A 15,346-nucleotide genomic window follows, 5' to 3' on the forward strand; every position below is an offset into this window, starting at 1 on the left:
GACCAACACGTCCTCACAACTCGTCCCTCTGGACCAACACGTCCTCACAACTCGTCCCTCTGGACCAACACGTCCTCATACCTCGTCCCTCTGGACCAACACGTCCTCACAACTCGTCCCTCTGGACCAACACGTCCTCACAACTCGTCCCTCTGGACCAACACGTCCTCACAACTCGTCCCTCTGGACCAACACGTCCTCACAACTCGTCCCTCTGGACCAACACGTCCTCACAACTCGTCCCTCTGGACCAACACGTCCTCATACCTCGTCCCTCTGGACCAACACGTCCTCACAACTCGTCCCTCTGGACCAACACGTCCTCACAACTCGTCCCTCTGGACCAACACGTCTCTTTGGACCAACACGTCCTCACAACACGTCCCTCTGGACCAATACGTCCTCATAACTATATACACATTTTTAGTTTATCGACCAAACCGTTCAAAATGCAAAGTATAATTAGTCTATATTAAAGCAGCAGAATACTGACGTTATCCGTCCATCTGTCACGAGAGGTTGGGTGGGCTGCTTGGGTTCGTCCGTCCCTTGTTAGACAGAACAGTTGCCATTTTGTACGGAGAGACAACTAGAGAAATCGAACCGCAGGCAACAGGCTGAGGGCATAGACAGACCTGTCTCTGCCGCAGTCAGTGAGTCCAGCATCCTGTCTACACCTCCGTCCCACCATGCTGTCTACACCCTCCGTCCTACCTTACACAAGTCTTGTTTACGGCAGCTTCAGAATCTATACCTAGAAAATATAATGTCTCTGAGGTTGCAACCTCGGCTGCATAATGTTTGTCCGAGGTTGCAGGCCAAACGCTTGGGAATAGCCTCCCCCAATCTTCCAAGATGACCCATGTTGGGTAGGGGAGTGTCATAGGCTAGTCGGTGTCCAGTCCAGAGAGAGAGAGAGAGAGAGAGAGAGAGAGAGAGAGAGAGAGAGAGAGAGACAGAGAGAGAGAGAGAGAGAGAGAGAGACAGAGAGAGAGAGAGACAGAGAGAGAGAGAGACAGAGAGAGAGAGAGAGAGAGAGAGAGAGAGAGAGAGGAGAGAGAGAGAGAGAGAGAGAGAGACAGAGAGAGAGAGAGACAGAGAGAGAGAGAGAGAGAGAGACAGAGACAGAGAGAGAGAGAGAGAGAGAGAGAGAGAGAGAGAGAGAGAGAGAGAGAGAGAGAGAGAGAGAGAGAGAGAGAGAGAGAGAGAGAGAGAGAGAGAACAGCCGGGTACCACATCTAGTCCGCTATAAACATTAGCAGCAAAATCCTATATTACCAGAAGCAAGAGCCTATATAAACCGCATAATGATCCCATATAAAGAGCAGCATGAGCCTATGTAAACAAGAGACTGATCCTATATAAACAGTAGGATGACCCCCATATAAACAGGAGCTTCAACCTATATAAACTAACACAAATATTCGACAACTGCAGCAGTCCCTCTCTCTCTAACCCTTCGTAGCCAGCACCAGACTGATAATCTCCCCCCTCCCCCCCACTCCATCCATCCCAACCTATCCCCCCGCGCCCCCCCCCCCTTCGCTCCATCCACGCACACGCAAAACCAATCGTGACCAATTACCGAGTCCCATCCTCTGGCCCAACCATCCATAAGCTTCCTTCGAATCACTCTAACCAATCCCCCCCCCCCCCTGGCTAATCCTCTTCCTGCTGTCCGTAGGTCTCTCTCTCTCTCTCTCTCTCTCTCTCTCTCTCTCTCTCTCTCTCTCTCTCTCTCTCTCTCTCTCTCTCTCTCTCTCTCTCTCTCTCTCTCTCTCTATCCTAGGGGGGGAAGGCTTTAATATTTTTTTTTAATATCTGAAATTATAGACAACTGTGAACAGCTTCAGTAAATTGCTTTCCAATAATCAGTATGGAAGGTGGTGAAGGGCAGGGAAGGTGGTGAAGGGTAGGGAAGGTGGTGAAGGGTAGGGAAGGTGGTGAAGGGTAGGGAAGGTGGTGAAGGGTAGGGAAGGTGGTGAAGGGCAGGGAAGGTGGTGAAGGGTAGGGAAGGTGGTGAAGGGTAGGGAAGGTGGTGAAGGGTAGGGAAGGTGGTGAAGGGTAGGGAAGGTGGTGAAGGGTAGGGAAGGTGGTGAAGGGCAGGGAAGGTGGTGAAGGGTAGGGAAGGTGGTGAAGGGTAGGGAAGGTGGTGAAGGGTAGGGAAGGTGGTGAAGGGTAGGGAAGGTGGTGAAGGGTAGGGAAGGTGGTGAAGGGTAGGGAAGGTGGTGAAGGGTAGGGAAGGTGGTGAAGGGTAGGGAAGGTGGTGAAGGGCAGGGAAGGTGGTGAAGGGTAGGGAAGGTGGTGAAGGGTAGGGAAGGTGGTGAAGGGTAGGGAAGGTGGTGAAGGGTAGGGAAGGTGGTGAAGGGCAGGGAAGGTGGTGAAGGGTAGGGAAGGTGGTGAAGGGTAGGGAAGGTGGTGAAGGGCAGGGAAGGTGGTGAAGAGTAGGGAAGGTGGTGAAGGGTAGGGAAGGTGGTGAAGGGTAGGGAAGGTGGTGAACGGAACGGAACTATCAGGGGGAAAGCGCCAAGCCATTACGACCATATAGCACTGGGAAGGGGTCAGGATAAGGATTGAGGATGAGACGGGTGGAAAGGAGTTCTGCCCAACTACCCGGACGGTCGGGGATTGAACGCCGACCTGCATTCAGCGAGACCGTCACTCCACTGTCCAGCCCAAGTGGTTGGGCAGGATGCTGGTGAAGGATGAGGAAGGTGCTAAAGGGTGGGGGAAAAGGTGTTGAAGGGTGGTGAACAGCAGCATCAGGTGACAGGAGACGTACCGTGAGCGTCTCTGTCCTACCCGTGAATTGAACCCGGGTCCTTGGGCTTGTGAGCCGACGACGTATTTCATATTATTCGTATTATTAGACCTCACACTTATCTAGTATAAGTACTTGGAAACTGCCTTGCTACGGGCTCACCATAGCCCGTGCTACTTGGAACTTTTTCACACACAGAGATCACACTAACGTCATGCATCAAATGAACAAATCCACAAGGGCCGTGACGAGGATTCGTAGTCGTAGCTCAGTCGATTAAGGCAGTGTCTGGGAAGCTCCCGGACGCAGGTTCGAATCCTCGTCACGGCCCTTGTGGATTTGTTCATTGGAACTTTTTGTTCCAGGTAGCGAATCTTAAACAACAACAACAATAGCCTCATCAAACAGCGCAGACATCCGAAAGAAATATTTTAAAGCCTAAAATCTTTGGGCATAAAAGATATACAAAAAAGAGGGCCACAGAAAAGCAGCAGTTGACTCGTACAACTTACGAGTCAACTTCCATGTTCAAAAATCGCTCAACAGATTTCCTATCAAAATGCGAATTGAGGAACCAAATAATACATCTCTTCCGTCACGAGTTTTAAACAATTCTGAGCCTCCAGTTGATTTCGGAGAAAGTTTAGCCGCTCAAGATCCACAGGAAATTTTCAATCATCTTGAAGGATACATTGCGTGTCGCCCCCATCTCTCAGGAGTGGCGTTTGGTCAGGGGAGGAGGGGGGGGGGGTGTACTTGGACAACCCTTAATCACTAGACGTGTACGACAATCTGTGTGTAACTGTCTATACGACAGACTGTGTACAGCAGTGTGTCGCTCACACAGGTACGACAGACAGTAAGACAGGCTTCCAGTACTACACGCAACACGTCACATTGTGGACGGTTGTAAGAGGAGATACCGTCACTTGCCTATTCTCGTGTCGACGGCTTTTAGGAACCTGTCTGAGAGTTCCTTAAAACTACTGTGCTAAAAAAATAAACATATAGGAACTTTCTGATAGCAGTAGTCGGTGTGAAACTCAATACGAGCTGCTTCGTATAGGGTCTACTGGTGATCTGCTAATTCATACTCTCTCTCTCTCTCTCTCTGTTGTACTCACCCTGACGATAAGTAACTTCACAAGTCAACGAGTCAACGTACACTACCTGAAACATAAAAAAATCAATATTAATTTCACGCTATATTTATAAATACTATATATATATATATTTATAAATACTATATATATATATATATATATATATATATATATATATATATATATATATATATATATATATATATATATATATATATATATATAATGTCGTACCTAGTAGCCAGAACGCACTTCTCAGCCTACTATGCAATGCTCGATTTGCCTATTAAGCCAAGTTTTCATGAATTAATTGTTTTTCGACTACCTAACCTAACCTAACTTTTTCGGCTACCTAACCTAACCTAACCTATAAAGATAGGTTAGGTTAGGTAGGATTGGTTAGATTCGGTCATATATCTACGTTAATTTTAACTCCAATAAAAAAATGACCTCATACATAATGAAATGGGTAGCTTTACCATTTCATAAGAAAAAAATTTGAGAAAATATATTATTTCAGGAAAACTTAGCTTATTAGGCAAATCGGGCCTTGCATAGTAGGCTGAGAAGTGCGTTCTGGCTATTAGGTACGACATATATATATATATATATATATATATATATATATATATATATATATATATATATATATATATATATATACATAAGATAACACTAAGAGTTCAACCATTTAATTGGATGATTAAACTCTAACAAGTGTTCCATTGTAGATCCTTTATGGAAGAAAATAATTTCATCGGGCTTAATAAACTACACAGATAATATCTAAAGCATCAGCCCAAGAATACATAAGCTTGACGCAGTTGTAGTTAAGACTGAATGAATGATTCACATGAATAATTAATATTTTAGTGTTACTGTCCGTTTGATGTTATTCGATGACAGAGTTTACATTGTTTAATCACACACACACTTTTCACACAGAGATATTAGAAAGAACTTTTTTAGTGTCAGAGTGGTTGACAAATGGAATGCATTAGGAAGTGATGTGGTGGAGGCTGACTCCATACACAGTTTCAAGTGTAGATATGATAGAGCCCAGTAGGCTCAGGAACCTGTACACCTGTTGATTGACGGTTGAGAGGCGGGACCAAAGAGACAGAGCTCAACCCCCGCAAGCACAACTTGGTGAGTACAACTAGGTGAGTACACACAGAGGCGGGACCAAAGAGCAAGAGCTCAACCCCCGCAAACACAACTAGGTGAGTACACACACACACACACATTGGTCCACTCCTGTATCTTGGTTGTGTTGCCAGACTGATGGTAATTGTTTTCCTTTGCTAAATATAAATTCCAGTGGTTAACTTACAATATCCTGTAACACATCAATCTTACACACCATACTTCAGGAACAGGTAGACGACAACACGTGAAGTGTCAAGTGTGTGTGTGTGTGTATACTCACTTAGTTGTGTTTGCGGGGGTTGAGCTCTGGCTCTTTGGTCCCGCCTCTCAACCGTCAATCAACTGGTGTACAGGTTCCTGAGCCTATTGGGCTCTATCATATCTACACTTGAAACTGTGTATGGAGTCAGCCTCCACCACATTGCTTCCTAATGCATTCCATTTGTCAACCACTCTGACACAAAAAACTTCTTTCTAATATCTCTGTGGCTCATTTGGGCACTCAGTTTCCACCTGTGTCCCCTAGTGCGTGTGCCCCTTGTGTTAAATAGCCTGTCTTTATCAACCCTGTCGATTCCCTTGAGAATCTTGAATGTGGTGATCATGTCCCCCCTAACTCTTCTGTCTTCCAACGAAGTGAGGTTCAATTCCCGTAGTCTCTCCTCGTAGCTCATACCTCTCAGCTCGGGTACTAGTCTGGGGCCAACCCTTGAACCTTTTCCAGTTTAGTCTTATGCTTGACTAGATATGGACTCCATGCTGGAGCCGCATACTCCAGGATTGGTCTGACATATGTGGTATATAATGTTCTGAAAGATTCCTTACACAAGTTTCTAAAGGCCGTTCTTATGTTAGCCAACCTGGCATATGCTGCTGATGTTATCCTCTTGATATGAGCTTCAGGGGACAGGTCTGACGTGATATCAACCCCCAGGTCTTTCTCTCTCTTTGACTCTTGAAAGTATTTCATCTCCCAGTGATACCTTGTATCTGGTCTCCTGCTTCCTACCCCTATCTTCATTACATTATATTTTCTTGGGTTAAACTCTAACAGCCATTTGTTCGACCATTCCTGCAGCTTGTCCAGGTCTTCTTGAAGCCTCAAGCTGTCCTCCTCTGTCTTAATCCTTCTCATAATTTTGGCGTCGTCAGCAAACATTGAGAGGAATGAGTCTATACCCTCTGGGAGATCATTGACGTATATCTGTGTGTGTGTGTGTGTGTGTGTTTGTGTGTGTGTGTGTGTGTGTGTGTGTGTGTGTGTGTGTGTGTGTGTGTGTGTGTGTGTGTGTGTGTGTGTGTGTGTGTCATTCTCTTACATGTTATAAACAACTTCAATTTTGATTAATTTTCAAGCCTTCTTTTATGAATGGTTGTTACGGCCCTATTGGGTCGCTACTGGGTTCTTTCTCTGATGTTATTAGAGTTTGGATATCCGGCCCCAAGCTAGTAGTGGCTTTCAAGGGGTGTGTTCCGTAATGCAAGTAAATTAAAGGGGAAGGGATACAAATTCTCTAAATTAAATATATAATTACCATCACCATAAATAAATATATAAATTATCACACGGGGGGTATAAACACTATAATGTACAATATGGTCTTCCTCTGAAGACGCGGAGTGTTCCACGGTGCTCAACGATGCTTAGCCCTTGGTTCTCTTCTTGTGGCCTCACGATGAATCCGTAGATTCTCTAGACGAGTCTACCCCGGCCACAGGCCAGCCAAATCACAGTCCCACTGGGTGCACCGTCGTGGAGGCCTTCAACCACAAATCCAGCCTGTAGCTGGCAGGTTCTAATCAGCTACGCTGCATAGGCCACTCCACGACCGATACTAGGGTTGCGAGCCCTAGGCAGGAGCCTCGTGTGATTCCACAGATCACTCTCCTCACCACAACACCCCAGTGGCTAGTCTTCTCCGCCAGTCAGCCCCGGGTACGACAATCCCTGGTTCTGCCACCTCACAGGCAGGCTAACACAAGTGTTCATCCGGGGGGGTGACTCACAGCTTCTGCAGCAAATGCGTGAAGATACTACAGCTGCCTTGGGTAGACTGATCCACCGTCCGATTCAGCAGTCCCAGGTCGACTCTGTAATCAGACACGTCATCAGTATTAGGGACACCCTAGGGTACCTCACTTACAGGCTTAGACACAAACGCCCACCTATCCACTCCATAGATGGCGTTGCTGTCTAAGCGTCACCTCACCAGAGGTCAGCAGCGGCTATGTTATGAGCTGATCAGGACGGGAAACCAGCCCCTGTGGCCGGTATATCTCGTCCTCACTAGATGGCATCGTCCATTTGGAGGGGGTTTCGGGAGCTGACCCACGGATGGCGTGGTCGTCACTGCTCCGTGCTCAGACGCTGGGCTCGGGTCCGTAACAATGGCCTTAAGAGAAAAAAAGTATAAGCTTAACAGGTCATATGAAAAGAAGAAATATTATCTGCTTACCAAGTCATCCGAAATGAACCAGAATTGATAAGTTACGACGGGATCTGAAAAGACCAAAAATCTTACGACGTGATCTGAAAAAAGACGTTACAGCATAAATGTGCCGTACAGCAGAAAAGTTTGGCCAGCATAATTGTGGCGGGCAAACTTGTGGTTCTCGTCATTTTAGGCCAAAGGATAACTTTCGTGTATTACTCGGTGATTGTGTGTGGACAAAAAGAACACCCAGACGTTTCAGGATTAATTGCCCAGGATTACCCATCCTAGGCCCAGATTCACGAAACAGTTACGCAAGTACTTACGAACGTGTACATCTTTCCTCAATCTTTGACGGCTTTGGTTACATTTATTAAACAGTTTACAAGCATGAAAACTTCCCAAACAACTGTTGTTATTGTTATAAACAGCCTCCTGGTGCTTCGGAGCTCATTAACTGTTTAATAATTGTAAACAAAGCCGCCAAAGATTGAGAAAATATGTACAGGTTCGTAAGTGCTTGCGTAACTGCTTCGTGAATCTGACCCCTGGACAATTAACTAGAGGGACACGGAGCGAGAGCTCAAGATACGCTCCTAAGGCTGGACTTCGTGTGCCTGTAGCTTCGTGTAATTAAACCTGTAGTTTATACGCCAATTACAACGATAAACGGTAGTTTTTACACCGGAGACTCAACCAATTTATAACCCAATAATGTGAAGCCTCTAGAGTACACACAGCTCACTATGGTTGACAACTATGCTAAAATGCACAAGACTATGAACGCTGTCATTGTTCACTCACTTCTCCTGATTTTGCCACTCCGTTAACAATGCAACTGGCTTTTCCCCTAACCAGAAGCGTACAAACCCAAGCAACCCACCTAATCTATCGAGGCCAAGTCCTAGAAAACGTCAATCGTTTGGACTAATACGTCGTATTTTTTTAACGGATTAGTCGATTATGTTGAAAAATGCCACCTATTGTGGGAGAGGAAGGGTTGTATTGTGCGGGATTATCAGCCTTATGGAATACAACCCCATGTTGATCAAGAGCCAAGATTCATCAAGTCTTTACGAAACCAGTACATCTTTACTAAAAAAAAACGATTTTGCTCATATTTATTAAAACGTTTATGAATTCCAGCGCACTATACGAGGTTGTTTATAACAATAATAACCTTGGGTTGTGAAGTTCCAAACTCGTAAACTGTTTAATAAATGAAAACAAAGTCGCCTTGATTGAGGACAATTGACCCAGAGAGAGACAAGTCCAAGAAATCCCCTCTATAGAGCGATGGGTAATCCCCTCTCCCCGGGTTTGAGCAATTTGTAAATGGAATTTTTATAAACAAATATTATACCCAGGATTTTACCCTCGAATTTGGTGTGGTATAGGTACGTTGACGATATTGTATGCCTGTGGCCGGTTAACCATATCTTGAGGTTATCTCGAGATGATTTCGGGGCTTAGCGTCCCCGCGGCCCGGTCCTCGACCAGGCCTCCTTTTTGTTACACATCCCCCAGGAAGCAGCCCGTAGCAGCTGTCTAACTCCCAGGTACGTATTTACTGCTAGGTAACAGAGGCATCAGAGTGAAAGAAACTCTGTCCATTTGTTTCCGCCTCCACCGGGGATCGAACCCGGAACCTCAGGACTACGAATCCGAAGCGCTGTCCACTCAGACCCCTTAACCATGACCAAACTGATTTTATCAATCGGCTTAATTCGCTGGCTTTTAACATCTTCAATATTAACATCTTCAAGAGGAAACTAGATAGTTTCCTCCAAGGAGTGCCGGACCAACCGGGCTGTGGTGGGTATGTGGGCCTGCGGGCCGCTCCAAGCAACAGCCTGGTGGACCAAACTCTCACAAGTCAAGCCTGGCCTCGGGCCGGACTTGGGGAGTAGAAGAACTCCCAGAACCCCATCAACCAGGTATCGTCAATTTGATTCACAAGTGAGAATGAAGATGTTCTGCCTTCTTTAGACATTATGATTCATAGAATCTGTAGGAGTTTCAAATACAATGTGTATAGGAAACCTGCCAATGTGTTCTCACGTGTTCATTATTACTCTAATCGTCGTAATCAGGTCTAGCGGGCAGTATTTTCTGAAATGTTTCTCAGAGCCTTGAGAGTTCGCAAACCCAGAATTTTTTGATGAAGAAATAACGAAAATACATGAAATTGGGAAGAAGTTAAAATGCCCAAAATCGTTCTTGGATGTCACGTTTGGGCCACGCAAAAAGGACGTTCCACAAACAAGTTCCCAAGTCTAAACCAAGACTTAAAAACTCACTGAAATTGAACTATCAGGAGAAAGCGCCAAGCCATTACGACTATATAGCACTTGGAATGGGCCATGATAATGATTTGGGATTGGACGGGGGGGGGGGGGGGGAGGGGGGATAGGATGGTGCCGAACCACTTGTATGGTCGGGGATTGAACGCCGACCTGCATGAAGCGAGACCGTCGCTCTACCGTCCAGCCCAAGTGGTTAGATAAAAACTCGCTGGTTTTACGGTATTCTGAAGGACTAGAAAAACTTACCCCAGCCTTGATAAAACCTTAACATTAACCCAGGGTTCAACAATTATTTTAATTACGTTAATTTTAATTAAGAACCATCCCGTCCGTAGCAGGTTGTGTGTACTCCGTCCCTTGCAATAAGTCTGCACTTGTCTACATCGGACAAACTGGTCAATCTCTTTCCCCACGTTTAAAACAACAAACTTATGACACACAGAGATCACACTAACGTGATGCATCAAATGAACAAATCCACAGGCAGATTATGGCAGTGTCTGGGATGCTCCCGGACGCAGGTTCGAATCCTCGTCACGGCCCTTGTGGATTTGTTAACAAACTTATGCTATTAGTACAGCCCAGCACTGCAGTGCATTGTATTTACATTCCAGTTTATGTGATTATTCAATCGACTTGAAGGAGGGGTACAATTGTATTGTTAAAATTAATGGTTTCGTTGAATAAAATGTTGATTGAGTCTGATCAACAGTGTACCAACAGCCTTAATATAAGCCCTGGCATGTACAAATTAGATCCCCATATATCAAAGAGTGCCGGACCAACCGGGCTGTGGTGGGTATGTGGGCCTGCGGGCCGCTCCAAGCAACAGCCTGGTGGACCAACTCTCACAAGTCAAGCCTGGCCTCGGCCGGGCTTGGGGAGTAGAATAACTCCCAGAACCCCATCAACCAGGTATCAACAAGGTATACACTTCAATATAACACGTTAATACAATATAGCATCCATTAACCAGTGTTCATTTATTTATATATTTTTTTTATTTCCAACCGGGGACAATTATACACTACTCTCCAGAGTTTTTGTTGATTCCCTTAATGCCACTATGAGAGAAAGGATCATTTGTATTAAAGTTATCCTTAGTTCAATCTTCCCTACTCCTTTTTCATCCCTATTTTTCCATAAGGTAAGGTTTTATCCCCTCATTTCTTGGTGGTCAGGTGACCTGTCTCTCCCTGGGGGCGGGTTTAAGGTCTGTCTGTCCACCACGTTCCCCTCTTCATTCTGGCTCTGATGAAAGCGAATTGAGCCGAAAACGCGTTTAGCATTCTTTAATTCTCCACATGTTGTTTTTCCGCATTTTTGAATCAGTGTTTTTGTGATCGTATTATGCATATATATATATATATATATATATATATATATATATATATATATATATATATATATATATATATATATATATATATATATATATATATGCCTAAGGCACAACTCTCCTAAACATGAGAGTGAAGTATACAACTTTACAAACACTTTCCCACCAGGAGACTCGAACCCTAGCCAGCACAGAAGCCTTCCAGCAACTGGCATAACAGGTACGCCTGTGGTGGAGTGGGTTAAGGCGTACCTGTTATGCCAGTTGCTGGAAGGCTTCTGTGCTGGCTAGGGTTCGAGTCTCCTGGTGGGAAAGTGTTTCTAAAGTTATATATATATATATATATATATATATATATATATATATATATATATATATATATATATATAAACTACTGACCCTCCGCAGTACACAACCCACAACAGTTGCCTAACTCCCGGGTACCTATGTACTACTAGGTGAACAGCGACATCATGTTGAAAGGAAATGTGCCCAACCATTTCTGCTTCGCCCGGGGATCGAATCTGGGACCACTAACCCGGGATCCCAGTAGAGGAGAGTCGAGAACCACAGTACAAATGGTATATTGATTGATTGATAAAGATTAACCCACCCAAGAGGTGGCACGGGCATGAATAGCCCGTAGGATGGTATATTATGGCTGGAAGACTTATATACAGTGCACGGGAGACATCTGCCGTCACGCAGGGTGCAGTCGCACCTCCACAGATCTCCAGTATCAGCTCTTGATACTGGTAATGGCTCAAAAGGGCTACCACTTACGGGCTATTCATGCCCGTGCCACCTTTTGGGTGGCTTAATCTTCATCAATCAATCTATATATAGTGCTTCGGTATACTCCTTCGGCCAAAAGATGAGGTATTACAAGTGATATTAAGTGTGTGTAGGAGCGGGTGGATGAGTCGTGAAGAGTTGGGGAGGGAAGGGGGGCGGGTGATGAGTGACGGGTGAGCGTGACGGGGTACTCACAGGCCTGAGTATCCCGCCACACCCACCGCAGTGATGCACCTGACGGTATAATGACGGGTGGTGGTGGATGATGGACGCCTCTTCGTCACATCCACCCGCATCCGTCACCTCCTCACCCCCCCCCCCCCCCCCGTCTCCTCCACCACATTGGCTACTTGTGTCTCCTCACAAACACAGGGCACTCGTCCCTATAACCTTGACCAGACAGGGTACTCGTCCCTATAACCTTGACCAGACAGGGTACTCGTCCCTATAACCTTGACCAGACAGGGTACTCGTCCCTATAACCTTGACAAGACAGGGTACTCGTCCCTATAACCTTGACAAGACAGTATACTCGTCTCTATAACCTTGACCAGACAGTATACTCGTCTCTATAACCTTGACCAGACAGGTACTCGTCCCTATAACCTTGACAAGACAGGGTACTCGTCCCTATAACCTTGACAAGACAGTATACTCGTCTCTATAACCTTGACCAGACAGGGTACTCGTCCCTATAACCCTGACAAGACAGTATACTCGTCTCTATAACCTTGACCAGACAGGGTACTCGTCCCTATAACCTTGACAAGACAGGGTACTCGCCCCTATAACCTTGACAAGACAGTGTACTCGTCTCTATAACCTTGACGATATATATATATATATATATATATATATATATATATATATATATATATATATATATATATATATATATATATATATATATATATATATATTTATATATATATATATTAATAATAATAATAGATTTTACTGTTCAAAATATATTAAATGTTTAGGCTAAAGTGACGTCAGTACTAAATGCGTGGATAAAGGCTATCATCTAAGATAGAAATCTTAATTCCATAGACAAACCAAATGTCATGCATGACCAAGCTGAGCCCAGCGTGCAGGCTGCTGCCCTCCCGACTCCTCATCTAAAATATATATATATACATTACACATAGGAGCAAATACGTTTTGGATTTTATTCCACGTTCATATACAATATAAATGTTGAATGTTGTTAGTGGAGGTCTGCTGGGGTCTTACCAGTGCAGCTGGGGTCAGGGGGAAGGTACCAGTGGAGCTGGGGATCAGGGGGTCTTACCAGTGCAGCTGGGGTTAGGGGGAAGTACCAGTGGAGCTGGGGTCAGGGGGTCTTACCAGTGCAGATGGGGGTCAGGGGGTCTTACCAGTGGAGCTGGAGTCAGGGGGAAGTACCAGTGGAGCTGGGGTCAGGGGGTCTTACCAGTGCAGCTGGGGGTCAGGGGGTCGTACCAGTGCAGCTGGGGTCAGGGGGGTCTTACCAATGGATCTGGGGGGTCACTGGAGATTTAACAGCGAAGCTGAGAACAGGAAGACATAACTCCACGAGAGACATGCAAAGTTGAGGACCATTATTCCACTGTTCAGGAACCTAGAGAAATAGACATACCAGGACATCCTTCACCGTGAGACCAGTAATAAAGTGTACAACACCGGCATGGAACCCCACCCCCCTGCTTTAGCTCATCCCAAATAAAGCCAAAGCAATGGGATTGAGATAATGTAATAAGAAAAACAGATCAGTAGCACTCCTCCTGTTGACCAAAAACATCTTAAAGAATCTGAAGGAGAAGACATGGAACGGTGTGTACCACTAACCTCCAGATACCCGTTGAATTTAAGCCATCAGCAGCACATAAACATGAATATAGATGTTGTAAAAAAATAACTGAGTGCCGGTTATTAAAAAAAACAGACAAGGTTGAGCTTGTCAAGCCCCTCAAGCAGGGACAAGCCCCTGTTGAGCTTGTCAAGCACCAAGATTGAACTTGTCAAGCCCCTTAAGCAGGGTCAAGCCCCTGTTGAGCTTGTCAAGCCTCAGGTTGAGTTTGTCAAGCCCCTCAAGCAGGGTCAAGCCTCTGTTGAGCTTGTCAAGCCCCTTAAGCAGGGTCAAGCCCCTGTTGAGCTTGTCAAGCCTCAAGGTTGAGCTTGTCAAGCCTCAAGGTTGAGCTTGTCAAGCCCCTTAACCAGGGTCAAGCCCCTGTTGAGCTTGTCAAGGCTCAAGGTTGAGCATGTCAAGCCCCTCAAGCAGGGTCAAGCAGGGTCTTCTTCCCCCGCTGTTTAATGCAGGCCCGTTCTAGCCTGTGGGTTCGCTAGATAGTAGATAGTTAAAAAATAGTTATTATAGTTAAAAATAAGGCTCGAACCTGGACAAAGTCGCTGGCGAGGTAAGGACGAGCGTGCTACCGCCACGTCAAAGGGAGTTGTGAGGGCAAAGGAGGTAAATGAACAAATCCACAAGGAGCCGTGACGAGGGTTCGAACCCTCGTCACGGCCCCTTGTGGATTTGTTCATTTGATGCATCACGCTATTGTGATTCCTGTGTGTAAAGGAGGTAAATTACACACACGAGTTGTCAGTTAAATGTGTAAAAGATTCAGACAGCAAAGATGTGCCACTCAGGATGATTGATGATTAAGATGTCTTCCAGGCACCGAACATGTGCCTGGAAGACATCCTGGAAGACACACACACACACACATACACAAACACACACACACACACACACACACACACACACACACACACACACACACACACACACACACACACACACACACACACACACACACACACGGGCGCGTACGTTTCCTATCCTCACATTAGAGACACATTACATGTAAGTGATGTGAATTCAAGATACCATAATAACACTGGCCCAATCTAGCTACATTTCCAAGGCCTCCGAGGGGCGGGAGAAAGCCCCCAGCAGAAACCTCGTGAGCTTCACCCTGAGGAGAGGCAGCCGTTTCAAGATGGACTGGATTTCCACCAACAAGATTTGTGAGACAGCTTGATGGTTTCAAGCGATGCTCAACTCTGGGATTTTTTTTTATGTTAGCCTTTAATAAGCGCGAAGATTACATACCAGTGCCCGGAGAGTGTTATATGTGAAACAGACACATGGCACCGCCAGAGGAGCAGGCGGGAGAGAGGGAGGGTGAGAGTATGGGAGAGAGAGAGAGAGAGAGAGAGAGAGACAGAGAGAGAGAGAGAGAGAGAGAGAGAGAGAGAGAGAGAGAGAGAGAGAGAGAGAGAGAGAGAGAGAGAGAGAGAGAGAGAGAGAGAGAGAGAGAGAGAGAGAGAGAGGAGGGTGTGTGTATATATATGTATATATATATATATATATATATATATATATATATATATATATATATATATATATATATATATATATATATATATGCGAACAAGCTTGAATGGTCCTCAAGCATATACGCGACTGAAAA

This window comes from Procambarus clarkii, chromosome 43 (assembly GCF_040958095.1).
Source record: "Procambarus clarkii isolate CNS0578487 chromosome 43, FALCON_Pclarkii_2.0, whole genome shotgun sequence".
Lineage (NCBI taxonomy): Eukaryota > Metazoa > Arthropoda > Malacostraca > Decapoda > Cambaridae > Procambarus > Procambarus clarkii.